This window comes from Giraffa tippelskirchi, chromosome 13, assembly GCF_054371585.1.
Source record: "Giraffa tippelskirchi isolate mGirTip1 chromosome 13, T2T-mGirTip1v1.2.pri, whole genome shotgun sequence".
In the NCBI taxonomy this organism is placed as follows: Eukaryota; Metazoa; Chordata; class Mammalia; order Artiodactyla; family Giraffidae; genus Giraffa; species Giraffa tippelskirchi.
Genome location: NC_137287.1, coordinates 107,457,696 through 107,475,211, shown reverse-complemented (window position 1 = coordinate 107,475,211; position 17,516 = coordinate 107,457,696). Strand labels below are relative to the sequence as shown.

General features: G+C 45.7%; 1 protein-coding gene and 1 long non-coding RNA gene across 6 annotated transcripts in view; one reads left to right on the top strand and one right to left on the bottom strand.

Annotated features, from left to right (window-relative positions):
- TGIF2 (TGFB induced factor homeobox 2) overlaps positions 1-625 on the bottom strand; it is a 20,825-nt gene extending 20,200 nt beyond the window's left edge. Inside the window, exon 1 of one of the 5 annotated variants that reach the window (XM_081560147.1) lies at positions 281-625. The gene's annotated coding sequence lies outside the window, so the exon portion shown is untranslated. Of the gene's footprint in view, positions 1-138 lie in introns of all 5 variants that reach the window. The other 4 variants (XM_081560145.1, XM_081560148.1, XM_081560149.1 and 1 more) reach the window with 4 other exon arrangements.
- Positions 87-17,516, top strand: LOC145533184 (uncharacterized). The gene is made up of 5 exons (XR_014073905.1): positions 87-544; positions 2,057-2,150; positions 16,018-16,097; positions 16,257-16,323; positions 17,258-17,516. It is a non-coding gene; the product is annotated as an uncharacterized LOC145533184 (long non-coding RNA).

Sequence of the window (17,516 nt, the reverse complement as noted above, 5' to 3'; positions counted from 1 at the left end):
CCCCACCCGCCCGGAGGGAGAAAACAAACTTTGTGCGGAGCGCGGTGCGCTATGCCCACCCCCCGCGGGGCGGGCCCGCGGCGGCTGGGGGCTCGGCCCCGCCCATCGCGTCCGGAGGGGGCGGGGTCGGGAGGGCACCTTCTTCCTGCGCCCACCCCCGCCCGCAGGAATGCCGCATGGCCTCCGGAGAGGAGCGCTGGGGACCCCAGTCGGGACGGTCCGCTTGGGGGGCAGGAAGTGGCCTGTTCCTCCTTTCGGAGAGCGTTTCCGGAGCGCCTACTGTGTGCCCCACGCTGGGGGGTGGGGGCCGTAACGGGGAGGAGAAGTCATGCAGATCCTAACGTCTGTTCCCTCCGCGGGGATCTCCCGCCGGCGGGTTGATTGTTCCCATTCTCAGAGGAAACTGAGGCCCAGTTGGTCCGGGGATTTACCACCCCCCTCCTCCGCCCCAGCTGGTAAAGACTCCGGTCTGAATGTGACGCTGGTTCTGTCCTCAAGGTCTCGTAGAGTCGGGTGGAGGTCACCTCTCGGACACAACCCCAAGGCACGTAGCCATAGAGTTCATCACACAAGGGGCAGCCAAAGGGAAAAACAGCCAGTGTTTAAGGAGTGTTTGTAAGGCAGTGATGTTTAGGCAGTGACGTTAAGCGAGGCATTGCGTGTGTGTCACCCTCGGCTTATGCGGTAGGTGCTGTTATATGTCAGTCCTTGGTTTGCCCGTGAGCGGTTCTTGGCCATTGCTTGTTACACGGTCAACCAGTGTCATTCAGCCCAGGTGTGTCCAAGAGCGCAGGCCAAGCCTTTAACTGATCGAGACTGGCCTTTGAAGGAGGCAGACCACCCGAGAGCTCTCAGTGCTCCTGGCTGGTATCTTTTTCCTATCCCCAGGACACCCAACTCTAGTATCTGTCCCTTGGTCTTCCCCAACCCTGCCAGCACTCTCCCTGTTCTTTGCTCTCTGTTCCACATACAGAAATAATCTGTTGACCAACCCAATGGCCTTTCGGGGAGACTTTGTGCCCTGCAGAGCCTAGCACAGAGTCAGCCTAAAAATGGGCAAGGCCTTTGCTGGGCCTCTGGTTCCTCATCTGGTCCCAGATGATCTGAGACCCTTGAGCTTGGAAATCAGCAGCTTTGAAATGGCTTTCAGTCTTAACTGCACTTTAACTATGGAGAACTCAGAACAAAGATCTAGTTTGCTCCACAGGCCCTAAGCCCATCAGAATGCTTATTAAATGATTGTTAAGGTGCACCTGGGTTCCCCATTGAAGCCAGACCAACCGGCAAATGCTTAGAACCCAGTGGGCCACACTGCTGTCCTCGATGGGATCGCCAGGGTGCCAGTACTGCCGCCTGGTGCTTCCATTTCAGATGGGGAAACCACGACCCGACTAGAGGCCCCAGACAATTTATTGGGGTGCTCTGTCCACAGCCTTCTGAGAGAAAAAGGTTTGCATGAAGTCTCAGGTAAGAAAGGTAAAACCTCAAGGCCCTGTTCACTAGGATCACAGAGGGGATGGGGGCCTAGGTAAGGGGGACCTGGAAGGGGAAACAGCTGCAGCCAGGTGAGCCTGGCGACGTGACTGTTCCCAGCACTTGGTGACAGGCATTGTGCCGAGTGCATGGGATGACCCTGTGTATTCAGCCAGCGGTGGCCCCCTAGGCCAGTATTTCCCAGCTCTTGTGCTACAGCAGGTATCAATCCATCGGGACGAAGGGAAGGGAGCAGCTCCTTCCTCCTTTTAGCCCGAAGCACAGCCACCTGGGAGCCGATAACAAAGCAGCTTCAGGAGCCCCTCCCCAGACTTCCTGGAGGGGGAGGGGGAGTCAGGAGGTACAGGGCAGCTGGTAGTGTATCAAGATGGTGCATTGTAAACAAATTCCCCAGGTAAAGCCTAAGTGCTCCTAGAGTTTGAGAATTACCATACAATGTTTCTCAACTGGTAAGTACCAGAATTTATGTGCATCCTTTAAGCCAGGAAGTGTACTTCTAGGAATGTCTTGAGAAATGGTTGCAGAACAAAGATGAATGCTTACACAAGATTGTTCTTTGCAGCACTATTTACTTTGGTGGAAAATGTGAAACAACTCCCTGCCTCACCGGGAGCCGATTGCTTACGGTCATACGCACAGCGGTATGTCGAACTGGGGTAAGTCTGAGCGCTAACCTAGGAGATGGCCTAGGTTTATTTATTATGTCGCTTTGTGGTGTCCTAGCACGAAGGGGGTTTGGATATACTTGCTGAGAACTTTCGTGGGAAAGCTTTTTCCAGCTGGGAAGTTATTTTGTCATTTTTCTCTCATCCAGTTTTGCACCCTGCCCTGCTGCCTTTTTTCACGTGCGGAAAAGCTGTGTTCTTGAGAGGGAAGGACTGGTGTGGTGATGAACCTGGGGTCCTGACTCCTGGGACAGGTCTAGGGTGGAGCTTGGAGAGGGAAAGAGAGGTGGGTGGGGCCTCAGAGCCCAGGCTAACCTGGTGGCCCCCAGGAGGCCATTTTAGAAAGAGTCCCAGGAACTCAAGGGCCCTCAGGCTAGAAAAGGGACTGGACTGGTTGCATAAGGGAGGCCTGCCTCTGCACCTGAAAACCCAAATCTGAGGCTCATTGCAATGGGGGTCTTTTCGTGATTGTTCCTGTTTCTAGTGAACTTGATTGTTGCATAGGTTCAAATGAATGTCATGCAAATGTATTTCCCTTAAAAAAAAAAAAAGGAATAAAAAAGGAACTTCCCTGGTGATCTAGTGGTTAAGACTTCCCTGCTTCCAATGCAGGTTGCACCGGTTTGATCCCTGGTTGGGGAACTAAGATCCAACGTGCTGTGGGCCGAGTCCGCAAAAGTGAAAACAACAAAGAAACCAGCCAGTACCTTTTTCACCTGTTAGTGTTAGTTGCTCAGTCGCAGACTGCGATCCCATGGACTGTAGCCTCTGTCCATAGAATTCTCCCGGCAAAAGTACTGGAGTGAGTTGCCATTTCCTTCTCCAAGGGATCTTCCCAACCCAGGGATCGAACCCAGGTCTCCTGCATTACAGGCAAATTCTTTACCATCGGAGCTACCGATGGAATTGGGGAAAGGGACCAATATTCACCAGAAGCCAACATGAGCCAAAGTTACAGCCAGTGGCATAAAGGAGATGAGGCTCCGGGGGCGAGAGGGGAAGCATCCAGCAAAGGCCAGGGTCAATAATAATTCAGAAAACAGCTGTGTTGGATCGGCTTGAAGGGCCTTGAAGGACGAGGTGAAGAATTTTGGCAGTGTGGGTAAGTAGGGAACTCCTAAAGATTTCCAAGACAGTGGCCGAGGAGAGGTGGGAAGAGATGGGAGGCAGGGTGATCAGGTGAGGCCCATCTGGGTAATTGAGGCCAAACAGATGACCACCTGTCTCAGGTCTAGGAGATTTGTGGCTCTCTTCTCTGAGGTTCTGCATTTTCAGCTCCTATGAATTTTAGTGTATCAACATCTTACTTTAAAAGCCTTGTAGTATTTTGTTGAGCAATTACAATACAATTTGTTTAGCTTTCTCCTAGTTGTTGGGTGTTCACTCATCTAATTTTTCAAAAAGTATTTTTTTTACTTTTTGGCTGCGTTGGGTCTTAGTTGCAGCTCATTGGCTTCTCTAATTGTTGTACGTGGGCTCCAGATCTCCAGCTCAGTAGTCGCTGTGCACAGGCTTCCCAGGTGGCGCCAGCGGAAAAAACCCGTCTGCCAGTGCAGGTTCAGTCGCCCAGTCATGCAGTCGGTCAGTCAGTGCAGGAAACGTAAGAGACTTGGGTTTGACCCCTGGGTCGGGAAGATTCCCTGGAGAAGAGCACGGCAACCACTCCAGTATTCTTGCCTGGAGAATCCCATGGACAGAGGAGCCTGGAAGGTTGCAAAGGGTCGGACATGACTGAAGCGGCTTTGCACACATGCAAGCATGGGCTTAGTTGCCTTGAGGCACGTGGGATTTCATTTCCTCCGCCACAGATCATCCCCACATCCCCTGCACAGGAAGGTGGATCCTTAACCTCTGGACCACCAGGGAAGTTGCCTCATTCATCTAATTTTTGAGCATCCAGTGCTTTGACAGGGTGTGCTTGAAGCTGGCGAACCCACCCCCTAGGTTGTCGCGAAGGGTTTGGGCTGCAGCACCCAGTGGTGGAAATGGTATGGGAATTGGGGTTTGGAGATAACTAGCCTCATGATAGAAGCAAGTCATCCAAAGCCACTGAACCTCAGTTTTCTCATCTGTGGAAACATCTAGCTTTGGTAGGGGTCAGAGAAAATAAAGGCTGTGTAAAAACCGTTTTGTGAATAGCATTCAGCATTTGTAGAAGAGCAGATACCATTATCAAGATGTCTTAGCTCTGCTTCTTTTTTTTTTTTAATGATTATTTTTGGCTGCTCTGAGTCTTCGCTGCAGTGTGTGGGTTTTCTCTATTGTGGTGCTTGGGCTTCTCACTGCAGTGGCTTCTCTTGTTTCGGTGCTCAGGCTCAGTAGTTATGGCGCACGGGCTTAGTTGCCACGCAGCATGTGGGATTTTCCCAGACCAGGGATCGAACCTGTGTCCTCTGCCTTGGCAGGCAGATTCTTAACCCCTGGACCACCAAGGAAGTCTTCAGTTCTGCTTCTAACAGCTGTGTGGCATTTGACACTCCCGAGTTCCCATTTCTTTCTCTTCGTCTGAGGGAATTGAGAGGATAGGTCATGATAATCCTAAAGGTCTCTTCCTTCTTTGGCATTTTACCATCTGAGGCTTAAATGTTTTTGAAAGCAACATGTTGTATATATAAATGTCTGTTTGCCCATAGTTCAGGTAACACTGGGTTAAAGATTAGAACGCTAGATTAAGATTTTAAAAATCTTTAAAATTGTTATCTTTTCAGGATTAAGTGGTGAGGAATATTACTTAAAAATTGTATATGTCTGCATGACTTTCTTAAATAGTTTTCTAGTTACAGTTGATTATCTGATTTTCTTCTTATGCAGTTTGCATTTCCGATGGTCCCCAAGTTGTAACTTGGGGATGTTGATGTGGCAGAGATGAGTCAGTAACCTGCAGGTAGAAATACCACAGTCTCGTCTCTTGATGCCCTCTGGCTTCTGGCCAGATTAATTAGCGAGCGTTCTGCTTTTAATTCGGGGATTGAAAAAAATCCCTTTCTATTTTTCTGGTAGTCCCTACCTGTAAACCTCTGGGTCCTGCAGAAATAAGCCTCCAGAGCTGGCTGTTGTGGGGACTGGGAGACTTAATGATTATATTTTTCTTCATTCTTTTTATTAGGGTCTCAGATGGGGATCAGATTCTATTTGGCATGCTTTCATCTTTTTTATATATGGGAACTTTCTTACCTCCTGAAGTATGTTTTACATTATAAAAGCAAATACGCTATGTTAATTATGGCAAGTTGAACAATGCAAAAGCATGGAAAGAAAAAGTGAGTAACCTCCCCCTTATTCCCACCTTCCATTAGCAGTGATAGCAGGTGTGTTTTCTTCCTCACCTTTCTCTGTGTTCATGTAGACACATGCAAATATATACACACATCCTGAGAGGTGTTTTTCTCTCCTCCCTCTTATTTAAATTTTTTCCTGATTGTCAACAACTGCAGTTAACATTTTGAAGTAAATATCTTTGCAATTCTGAAAATTTCCTTAAATAGATTCTCTGAAGTGGAATTAATGGGACGAAGAGTTGGAGTGCATATTTGTAAGGCATGTTAACGAAGTGCTCTCCTTAACAACATTTGTAGTGTTTGAGTGCTTGTCTTACCTTGTCCTTAGCCGCGAGTGTTAGCAGTTTTGTGTTCATCTCTGCTCATTTAATGGCTGAAGAATTGTCTTTGGATCTTTTAATCTGCGTTTAAAAATAATCTAGTTTGTCTGTGCTGGGTCTTCGCTGCTGCGCATGGACTTTCTGTAGTTGCAGTGAGCAGGGGCTCCTCTAGTTTTGGTGCTCAGGCTTCTCATCGTGGCGGCTTCTCTTGTTGCAGAGCATGGGCTCCTCTAGGGCACATGGGTTTCAGTAGTTATGGTACGTGGGCTCAGTAGTTGTGGCCCATGGCATTAGTTGCCCCGAGGCATGTGGAATCTTCCCAGGCCAGGGACTGAACCCATGTCTGGTGGATTCTTAACTACTGGACCACCAGGGAAGTCAGATGTTTGTACTTTAAGGACCCTTACTTGCCTCTGTCTCTTCCAAGGCCCTGAAGAGGTCATATGTTTCCATAAAATGTACAAATTAAGAAATTTTCCTTGTAATCAATCACTTAAGGGGCTTCCCAGGTGGCTCAGTGGTAAAGAATCTGCCTGCCAGTGCCAGAGACTCAGGAGATGTGGGTTCAATTTCTGGGTGGGGAAGATCCCCAGGAGGAGGAAATGGCAACCCACTCCAGTGTTCTTCCCTGGGAAGTCCCACGGACAGAGGAGCCCCGAGGGCTACAGTCTATAGGGTCACAAAAAGTCGGACACGACAGCACGCATGCAATCACCTAAGACCACTGTCTTATTCCACCATGACCTCCCTCCTCACTGTTCTGCTTGTTCTAAGTGGGCTTCTGTTGGCTCTGGACATTGTTTAGGATCAACCTAAAGGTTTAGTTAGAATGCGTTTGAATGCTTGTGTGCTTAAGTCACTCAGTCTTGTAGCCCACCAGGCTCTTCTGTCCATGGAATTTTCTAGGCAAGAATACTGGTGTTAAGTTGCCATTTCCTCCTCCAGGAGGTCTTCCCAATCTGAACGAAGATCAAACCCTCATCTCCTGTGTCTCCTGCATTGCAGGCAGATTCTTTACCCACTGAGCCATTGGGGAAGCCCAGAATGCATTTAGGTTGGGTTTATCTAGTTATGTGATTTGCAGTCACTTCCACCAACAGTTCAGATACTGACAACTGTTCTGGTAGAGGGAAGGCTTTCATGACACAGAGTTACAGGAACAGAGGCATTAATAGTAGCGCCGTATAGATGTCCTATAGAATCCACATCAGAGGTTCCTAGGTAAAGGAAGATATGACGGGGTTTGAAACCTTGAGTCAGAAGCTGGTCTGTGGCAAATTCTTCCAATCATGGAGACCATAAAAATGGAAGCAGAGGGCTCAGTTTTTAACCAACACTTATTAAAAATGGAACTTTTCTTCTGCTAAGAATGTACTTAATAATGCAGTGTACACAGTTATAAGTGTACACCTCAGAAGAAAAACTGAGTCATCTTTATTTTCTCTCTATAAAAATTGTATTACAAAGCTATTATCATAGGGTCAAATAAAGTACCCCCAGGGACTTCCCTGGTGGTCCAGTGGCTAAGACTCTGCACTCCCCGTTCAAGGGGCCTGGGTTCAATCCCTGGTCAGGGAACTAGATCCCACATGCTACAGCTTAGACCCTGTATGCTGCAGTGAAGACTGATGATTCCACATGATGAAGCTAGAACCCAGTGCAGCCAAGTAAGTAAATAAATATATTCTTTTAAAAAAGTGTCTCCAAGGACTTCCCCGATGGCTTAGTGGTAGAGAATCTGCCTGCCAATGTAGGAGACATGGCAGGGAAGATCCCACATGCTGAGGAGCAACTAAGCCCGTGTGCCACAACTGTCGAGCCTGTGCTCTAGAGCCCTCGAGCCACAACTACTGAAGCCCACACGCCTTGAGCCTGTGCTCTGCAGCAAGAGAAGCCACCACAATGAGAAAGCCTGTGCACCGCAACTAAAGAAAAGCCCAAGCAGCAACGGATACCCAGCGCAGACAAAAATAAATAAAATTATAAAAATAAGAGAAGATTTTTAAAAGTAGGAAAAAAGACTGCTTTTGTGATAGTGATATTTGTGATGTGATATTTGTTAGTTGTTTAAAAATTTGCAGTTTGCTATCTTTTTTTCTCATTTTGAATAGTCTTGTGCCAATTTTATATATTTAAAACTACATTTTTTTCTTTAATAAAAGCCCCCCAAATTATATAAGTTTCAGTTCCCTCAAAGCCCTTACCTGGCTTCAACCCTTAGGATGAATATATTGGTAGAGATTAAGCCTTACCCCTTAAGAAGACCTGAATATAGTTTGTCCTGCTGCAGTTTAGAGCTAAGTCGTGTCCAACTCTTTGCAGCCGCATGGACTGCAGCCCGCCAGGCTCCTCTGTCTGTGGGATTCTCCAGGCAAGAATACTGCAGTGGGTTGTCATTTCCTTCTCCAGGGCATCTTCCTGATTCAAATATCAAACTCATGTGTCCTGCTTGGCAGGCGGATTCTTTACCACTGTGCCATCTGGAAAGCCCTTTGGAAATGAAATTTCTTGCCTTTTACTCTGATTTTGACACGGAAACAAAACTTCTGAAGGGAGTGATTACTTTTTAAGTGATTGATTACTTTATGCAATCTGTTCATCACCTTGCCTTTTTCACTTAACAGTATATCTTAGAGGCCTTTCTCTCTTCATACATGAAGAGCTCCCTTGTTCTTTTCAGCAATTACCTCTTTTTTTAAAAAATAAATATATATATATATATATATATATATATTTACTTATTTGGTTGCATTGGGTCTTAGTTGTGGCATGTGGGATCTAGTTCCCTGACCAGGAATCGAACCCATGCCTCCTGTGTTGGGAGCTCAGAGTCTTAGCCACTGGACCACCAGTGAAATCCCACAGCAGTTACCTCTTATTTCTTTGTGTAGATAAACCATATTTATCTTACTGCTGTGCTGGGGATTGTCATGTAGGTTGATTCCAGTATTAACTGTCACAAACAAAACTGCAGTAAGGAGCCTTATATACATCTGTCATTCCGCAGAGTACAGTTGTAGGATAAACTTTCAGAATTTGCACTCCCATGAGTGTATGAGAAAAATTAGGTTGGAAATAAGTTTTATTTGGATATTTTTTATTGTGGAAGAATATCTGTAAGATAAAACTTACCATTTTAACCATTTTCGGGTTGTATAGTTCCATGGTATTAAGTACATTCACATTGTTGTATGGCCATTACCACCATCCATCTCCAGGACTTCATCTTCTCAGACTGAAACTCTGCACCCATTAAGTAGTAACTCCCTATTCCCTGTTTTCCCCAGCCCCTGGTGGCCACCGTTTTACTTTTTGTAGCCATAGATTTGATTACTCGGATACCTCATATAAAAGTGGAATCGTACAGTATTTGTCCTTTTGTGTCTGACTTATTTCACTTAGCACAGTGTCCTCAAGGTTCATCCATGTGGGAGCGTGTGTCAGAATGTCCTTCCTTTTTTAAGGCTGAATGATATTTTACTATGTGTATATGCCATGTTTTTGTTTATCCATTCAGCCATCCATGGATGCTTGGGTTGTTTCCGCTTTCCGTTGTTGTGAATAGTGCTGCTATAGACATGGGTATGCAGAAATCTATTGAGTTCCTGTTTTCAATCCTTTTGAGTATATACCCAGAAGTTTCATCAGGTTTTGAAGGCATCACTCTGTTGTCGCTCAGCTTTCAATATTGCAGTTGGGAAATCCCAAGTCATTCTGAATACTGATACTTTGCGTATGACCTACTTTTGCTTCTCTAGAAATTTCTAGAATGTCCTCTCATCCTTAGCAAACTGGAATTTCTTGATGATATGCCCTGATATGAGTCTATCTTTTTTTTTCCCTGTTGTGCTGAGAGTTCTGGGAGTCAAGCCGGGGATGAAAACTGGGGGGGAGGGGGTAGACTCAGGGTGGGTGGATCTCACCATTTAGTACTGTGAGCTCTGTGTCTCACTGGCAGTGTTCCCAGAGCTGAGTAGAGGAAGAGGGCTGAGGATCTGGACATCTTCAACAGTTAGTAAATGAAGCTTCGTATAATTCCTCTCCTTGGCTTCTTCTCAGTCTCCTGTGTCTAGTAGCTACCTGTCCAGGGACCTTCTTCCACATTCTAAAATAATTCTGACCTGCCTAAAAATAAATTTCTGATCTGCCAGGGTCTGGGTTGCAGCCATGGTGGGCGGGGAGTAATAGAGGGAAGGGATCTAAGAGTCTACTATTTTATATATTTAAGCTGCTCTTTGGAGAAGGAAATGGCAACCAACTCCAGTATTCTTGCCTGGAGAATCCTATGGACAGAGGAGCCTCGCGGGCTGTAGTCCTTGGAGTTGCAAAAAGTCGGACATGACTGAGCGACTAAACAGCAAGCTGCTTTTTAAGCCTTCTTCTGCCAATTTTCCCTCCTGTAGCAGCCCTCTCTCCCAACCTCACCTTCATGCCCCCTTCTAGAGATGCCACTAATTTCTGAGTCTTTTGGGGGATTCTGTGGTATAAATCAGGTTAAATTTTCACCTTACTGCCAGCTTGGCTTTGCCATCTGATAATACTTGCCCGTTTACTTTCTACCCCGACAATTTTGTTGTGTGGTCCCTTCTCCCGTTCTCCTCTTTCTTGTAGGGTTATGCTGGTTTTTTTTTTTTTTTGCCACACAGCTTGCGGGATCTTAGTCCTTGACCAGGGATTGAACCCATGCCCTCGGCAGTGAAAGTGCAGAGTTCCAACCACTGGACCACCAGGGAACTCCTGGTTTCTTCATTTTGAAAGTAGAGTTTCAAGAGGGTGTCTAGTGGCATACCTGTGATAAATCCACTATCTTCAAATGATTTTTTCCCAAACGTCTCCTCAGTGGTCCCAACGCCCTGTGTTGACTAGTCTACCTTTCTACCTCTGGGTTGAGATGCTGCCTTTGTCCTGCACCGAATATAAAGTCCCATTTGTCTGTGGATCCTATTCTGGAGCTTTTTCTTCTGTTTCAGCAGATCTTTTATTTATTTTTTAAACTTGAAAGTAGTAGAGTTTTTGTGGGGTGGAAAGAGAGTTCTTTGAGTTATTTATTTGATTTTCCAAAGGCATTGTCCTTCTTCTTTTTCTTGTTTTTCTGGGCCGCACCGTGCAGCATTTGGGGTCTTAGTTCCCTGACTAGGGATCGAACCCGCACCCTAGTGGACCTTCCACCCAGTGGAAGCATGGAGTCCTAACCACTGGACTGCCAGGCAAGTCCCTCAACATACCTTTATTAGCACATTCTACATGTCAGGCTCTGATCTAGGCACTGGAGGTAAAAGCAGTGTGTAAAGTAAAGCCTCTGCCTCGTGGAGATTACATTGTAGTAAAGGGAGACAGGAAATAAATAATGTCAGAGAGTGATAAGTACTAGGAAGAAAAATAGAAAGTAAGACAGTAAGAGGTTGAGCTACTGTAGATACCAACAGAGAAGTGATGATGAGTGGAGTCTTTAATAAAGTGGAAACTCCAGCCACGCTTGGATCTGTAGAGAGGGGGATGTTGTGGGCAGAGGAAATACCCAGAGCAAAGACCCTGAGACAGAAATGAGCCGGATGAGTTGGAAGAATAACAAGACCAGTGTGGCTGGAGCCCTGCAGGCAAAGGGGAAAGTGGTACCTTGGCCTAGATTTTGCAGGGCCCGCTAGACCATGGCAAAAAGTGTATTTTTTCCCCACACCCAATGAGAAGTCACTGGAGCATTGAGAACAGAAGAAGGGAGATGTGCACATCATTATGTGTTAAAAACAAGGCTGTGGTGGTTGTGTAGAGAACAGACTGTGGGAGGAGGCAGGAGTAGCAAGCAACACTTGGGCTGTTGTCAGTGAGAGAGAGTGGTGACTTGGACTGACTAGGGGTGTGGTGGACAAGGCAAGAAGCTGTTGCTTCTGGAATATATTTGGAAGGTAGAGGCAGCCGAACAGATGGGCTGAAGGACCGATGTGGATGGAAAGGAAAAGAGTGACCTGATCAACTAGAGAAGTGGTAGTGATTAATTGAGCTTGACCAGGTACTTGATACAAATCCTTTCATTTACTTTTCGTAACTTTGAGAAAAATGATGTCTTTTTGAAGAGTAGAGGAAATGGAGGCACAGGTAGTTTAAGTAACCTGCCTGTGATGACACTCTGGTCATTGGAAGAGATAGGATTTTATTTCTGTAAGGTCAGTAGTAATGTCCCCTTCTCTTTCTGATTCTAGTAATTTTGTGACTTTTCCTTTTTCGTCTTGGTCAGCTTAGCTGAGGATTTGTCAATGTTTACAATCTTTTCAAAGAACCTACTTTCGGTTTTGTTAATTTTCTCTAATGTTTTTCTAGTCTCTTTCATTAATTTCTGCTCTAACTTTTATTTCTTTTCTCCTGTTTGATTTAGGTTCCATTTTCTCCTCTTTCCCTCTTTTCCAGTGTCTTAAGATAGAAGGTTAGGTTATCGATTTGAAATCTTTCTTCTTTTTTTTGGCCATGCTGTACGGCTTGCAGGATCTTAGTTCCCCAACCAGGGATGGAACAATCACCTTCAGCAGTGAAAGCCTGGACCAGCTTCCCACATGGGAAATGAGAATAGCAGCACTGTCTCCTCCAAAGGCTACTATGAGAGAGAAAATAATGAAATGCTTATGCCATGAGCTGCCTAATGCTTGGCAGATAGGGAAAGTAACACACACACAAAATCTTCATTTTGTTACATTATATGACTTCTTACAGTTTTCTTTTTATTTATTTGCTTATTTATTTATTCGGCTGCCTCGGGCCTTAGTTGTGGCACCCAGGATCTTCACTGCATCACGTTGGATCTTTCCTTGTGGCACACTGACTCACTAGTTACAGCGTTTGGGTTTGGTTGCCCGGCTACAGGTGGAATCTTAGTCCCCAACCAGGGATTGAACCTGTGTCTCCTGCATTGCAGGGTGGATTCTTAACCACTGCACCACCAGGGAAGTCCCGACTTGTTACAGTTTCCTAATCTGTATTTCACAAATCATTGTGTGTGTCTGTTTTCATATGGGAAAGACTGTAGTAAATCAGTAGTAAGAGAGTACTTATTTTTTGCATGGAATAGCAAGAAATATCAGAGCAATCTGTCATTTTTGGGAGGGAGCCAAGTATGTGTCCACACAAAAACTTGTACATGAATGTTGTTCATCGCAGCCTTATTCATAGTAGTCCCAAATTGTAAGCAACCCAAATAGTTACCAACTGGTAAAAGGCTAAAGAAATTGTGTTATATAGCCTTACAGTGGAATACTACTCAGAATTGAAAAGGAACTGCAGGGACATGCAGTAACATAAAAGAATCTCAAAAATATGCCACGTGAAAGGAGCCAATATTGTATGGCCTATTCATTTAAAATTCTAGAAAAGGAAAGAAATCTATAAAAAAGTGGATTCATAGTTGCGTGAACTAAGAAGGCTCAGCCAAAAAGGGGAATGAGCGAACATTTGCCAAAATTAATTTCATTTTTGCACTTAAAATGGGTAGGTTTTATTTAAAACAAAAATGGGACTTCCTTGGTGGTCCAGTGATTGAGAATCTGCCTGCCAATGCAGGGGACACGGGTTCAATCCCTGGTCCTGGAAGATTGCACATGCTACAGAGCAACTAAGCCTGTGCGCAGCAACTAGAGAGTAGCCCTTGCTTGCCCCAACTAGGGAAAGCCCTCAGGAAGCAGTGATGACCTAGTGCAGCCAAAAATAAGTAATTAAAAAACAAAAACGAAAAACTGTGGGACACAGACAAAGCAATCGTAAAGAGAAGCAAGTGCAACAACAATAAACGGTTAAATTTAATCATACATTAAATTTAGTTGATCAGTAGCTTACATACACAGTGAAACTATGCTCTTTTTCCATTGGGTTGTAAATTCACTTTCTCATCTTCCCAGTTGGGGACATTTTACAGCTCAGCATCTGGATAAACAAAACTCTTCAAGGCCCAAGTACTCAGTGGTAAAGAACCCACCTCCCAGTGCAGGAGATGCAGGTTTGATCCCTGGGTTGAGAAGATCCCCTGGAGAAGGGAATGGCAACCCACTCCAGTATTCTTCCCTGGAAGATCCCATGGAAAGACCAGCCTCAGTTCAGTTCAGTCGCGTCCGACTCTTTGCAACTCCATGAATCGCAGCACACCAGGCCTCCCTGTCTATCACCAACTCCTAGAGTTTATCCAAACTCCTGGCCATCGAGTCGGTGATGCCATCCAGCCATCTCATCCTCTGTCGTCCCCTTCTCCTCCTGCCCTCAATCCCTCCCAGCATCAGGGTCTTTTCCAATAAGTCAACTCTTCACATGAGGTGGCCAAAGTATTGGAGTTTCAGCTTCAACATCAGTCTTCCAATTGACACCCAGGACTAATCTCCTTTAGGATGGACTGGTTGGATCTCCTTGCAGTCCAAGAGACTCTCAAGAGTCTTCTTCAACACCACAGTTCAAAAGCATCAATTCTTCGGCACTCAGCTTTCTTCACTGTCCAACTCTCACATCCATACATGACCACTGGAAAAACCATAGCCTTGACTAGATGGACCTTTGTTGGCAAAGTAATGTCTCTGCTTTTTAATATGCTATCTAGGTTGGTCATAACTTTCCTTCCAAGCAATAAGCATCTTTTAATTTCATGGCTGCAGATCACCATCAGCAGTGATTTTGGAGCCCCCAAAAATAAAGTCTGACACTGTTTCCACTGTTTCCTCATCTGTTTGCCATGAAATGATGGGACCAGATGCCATGATCTTAAGTTTTCTGAATGTTGAGCTTTAAGCCAACTTTTTCACTCTCCTCTTTCACTTTCATCAAGAGGCTTTTTAGTTCCTCTTCACTTTCTGCCATAAGGGTGGTGTCGTATGCATATGTGAGGTTATTGATATTTCTCCCGGCAATCTTGATTCCAGCTTGTGTTTCTTCCAGCCCAGCGTTTCTCATGGTGTACTCTGCATATAAGTTAAATAAGCAGGGTGACCATATACAGCCTTGACGTACTCCTTTTCCTATTTGGAACCAGTCTGTTGTCCAGTTCTAACTGTTGCTTCCTGACCTGCATACAGGTTTCTCAAGAGATAGGTCAGATGGTCTGGTATTCCCATCTCTTTCAGAATTTTCCACAGTTTATAGTGATCCACACAGTCAAAGGCTTTGGCATAGTCAATAAAGCAGAAATAGATGTTTTTCTGGAACTCTCTTGTTTTTTCGATGATCCAGCGGATGTCGGCAATTTGATCTCTGGTTCCTCTGCCTTTTCTAAAACCAGCTTGAACATCTGGAAGTTCACGGTTCATGTATTGGCTGAAGCCTGGCTTGGAGAATTTTGAGCATTACTTTACTAACGTGTGAGATGAGTGCAATTGTGCGGTAGTTTGAGCATTCTTTGGCATTGCCTTTCTTTGGGATTGGAATGAAAACTGACCTTTTCCAGTCCTGTGGCCACTGCTGAGTTTTCCAGATTTGCTGGCATATCGAGTGCAGCACTTTCACAGCATCATCTTTGAGGATTTGAAATAGCTCAACTGTCCATCACCTCCACTAGCTTTGTTCGTAGTGATGCTTTCTAAGGCCCACTTGACTTCACATTCCAGGATGTCTGGCTCTAGCGGGCTACAATTCATGGGGATGCAAAGGATCAGACATGACTTGGCAACTAAACAACAACCTCGTGCCTCACAGTTTCCCTTTAGTGGAAGTGAATTCCTTTTATTTATTTATTTTTGGCTGCACTGGGTCTTCGTTGCTGTGCACAGGCTTTCTCTAGTTGCAGTGAGCAGGGCTACTCTTTGAGGTGTGGGCTTCTTCTCATTGCGGTGGCTTCTCAGTGTTGCCGAGCACGAGCTCTAGGGTGTGTGTGCCTCAGTAGTTGTGGGGCACGTGCTTAGCTGCCCATGGGATCTTGCCGGATCAGATATAGAGTCCATATCCCCTGCATTGGCAGATGGATTCTTTACCCCCAGACCACCAGGGAAGTCCCATGAATTCCTTTCTTAAGGGAGAATTTATATCTGACTTTATATTTTTCTTTCTCAAAAATAAGGTGTGCTTATATTCTGTGTAAGTCTCTGTCCTGAAACATTCCAGAGGAAGAACGTGCTGGGGGGTTTTGTCCAGGGCAGTGACATGGTCCCATGTATCAATACAACTGGAAACTGCCCTGTGGATGGAGGAGAGGCGCATTTGGGGAGAATCAGAAAGGCTGGTTAAGAGGCTTAGTGCAGTTCATGGATCTGTATGCTTCAGTGTATGCATTTTTATATATATACGTTTTGTGCTTGCATGCAGAGTCGCTTCAGTCGTGTCCAACTCTGTGCGACCCTATGGACTGCAGCTCACCAGGCTCCTCTGTCCATGGGATTCTCCAGGCAAGAATACTGGAGAGGATTGCTATTCCCTTCTCCAGGGGATCTTCCCGACCCAGGGATCGAACCGGAGTCTCTTATATCTCCTGCATTGGTAGGCGGGTTCTTTACCACTAGCGCCATCTGGGAAGCCCCATGTATAAGTTACACTTCATTTTTTAGAACATGAGACCAAAGAAATGTGTCGGTAGTCCACATGAAGTCCAGTGGTCGGAGGAAGAGGCTCCAGGTCAGTCTGACAGTTAGTGGGACAAGTCCAGGGACTTGCGTTGGATTCTGGTTGTAGAACTGACAGGGTTTGAGGGGAGATTGGGAAACTGAGAGGAGGCACTGAGGGAGGAACGGGAGACCAGGAGGGGAAGGAAGCCAAGTCATACTGAAGACGAGCGTTTCTGCGTGGGGCTCGGGTTCTGAACGAGTGAATAAACTCTGGGATTCTGCGAGGATGGGGAGTCAAGAAGAGACCTAGACTCCGTCCTCAAGTGTCATGGTTCAGTGGGGGAGGCGACAGCCTTCCTGGAGCAGAGGGGGACGGCATGGAGGGCCTTTGGGGGAGGAAAGAGACATTGCTTCATGACCCCTCCTTCATACACTCTCCTTACCTGTTCGCCCCCCGGATCTGAGGGTGGGGATTAGTAACCAAGTGACAGAGCTCTCACCCACCTGGGTGTGATGGCAATTCTAGTTCTGAAGTTCCCTAGCTGTGTGACCTTGAACAGGTTGCTTAACCTTTTTGAGTCTCGATTTCCTCACTTGCAAAATGAGGATAATATCCTATTTGCTCACATAGGACTTGCATCTCCTCTTCCCCTTCCTAAAAAATACATTTACAGTTTCCCTGCTGCCTTGTAATATGTCCGTATTGTAGATGGACAGAAATGGTGCAAAGGGTGGTTCTTGGGTACCTGGGTGAAGAATTCCTTTATTTCAGCTTCTGAGGGCTCTATGGATCCGGGGCCACCAGCCCCTTGAGCATTTTAGAACAGAAGCGGCTCTGAGGAGGCAGCAGGCAGGGGAGGAAAGCAGAAGGGCTGGGAGTGGAACTCTCTGGGTGACCTTGGGCGACCCCTAGTGGGAAAGTATAGCAACACACAGCATGGCTGCAAGGATGTGTTTCGCAGCTTTCTAACAGATTTTGCTGATAATATATGCTTTTGCTGCAGGTACCAGGTAGAATCCATTGTAGCTTGCTTTGTATTCACTTGGATGCAGCCCTGATGTCCTCATTTATGCCATTGTATGTATGGAAGGGGGTTTCCTTTACTGGCAAATCTGGTAAATCTTGTTATTCATGTCATTGTTTTCTTTAGCTTTTACAGTTGTTGTCCTTTCCAGAGCTTATGAATTCCTACTAGAATCCTCTGAAATATATTTACGTAACAAAAGTGTTTTCTATAAAAGGACTTTAAGATCAAATTCAAA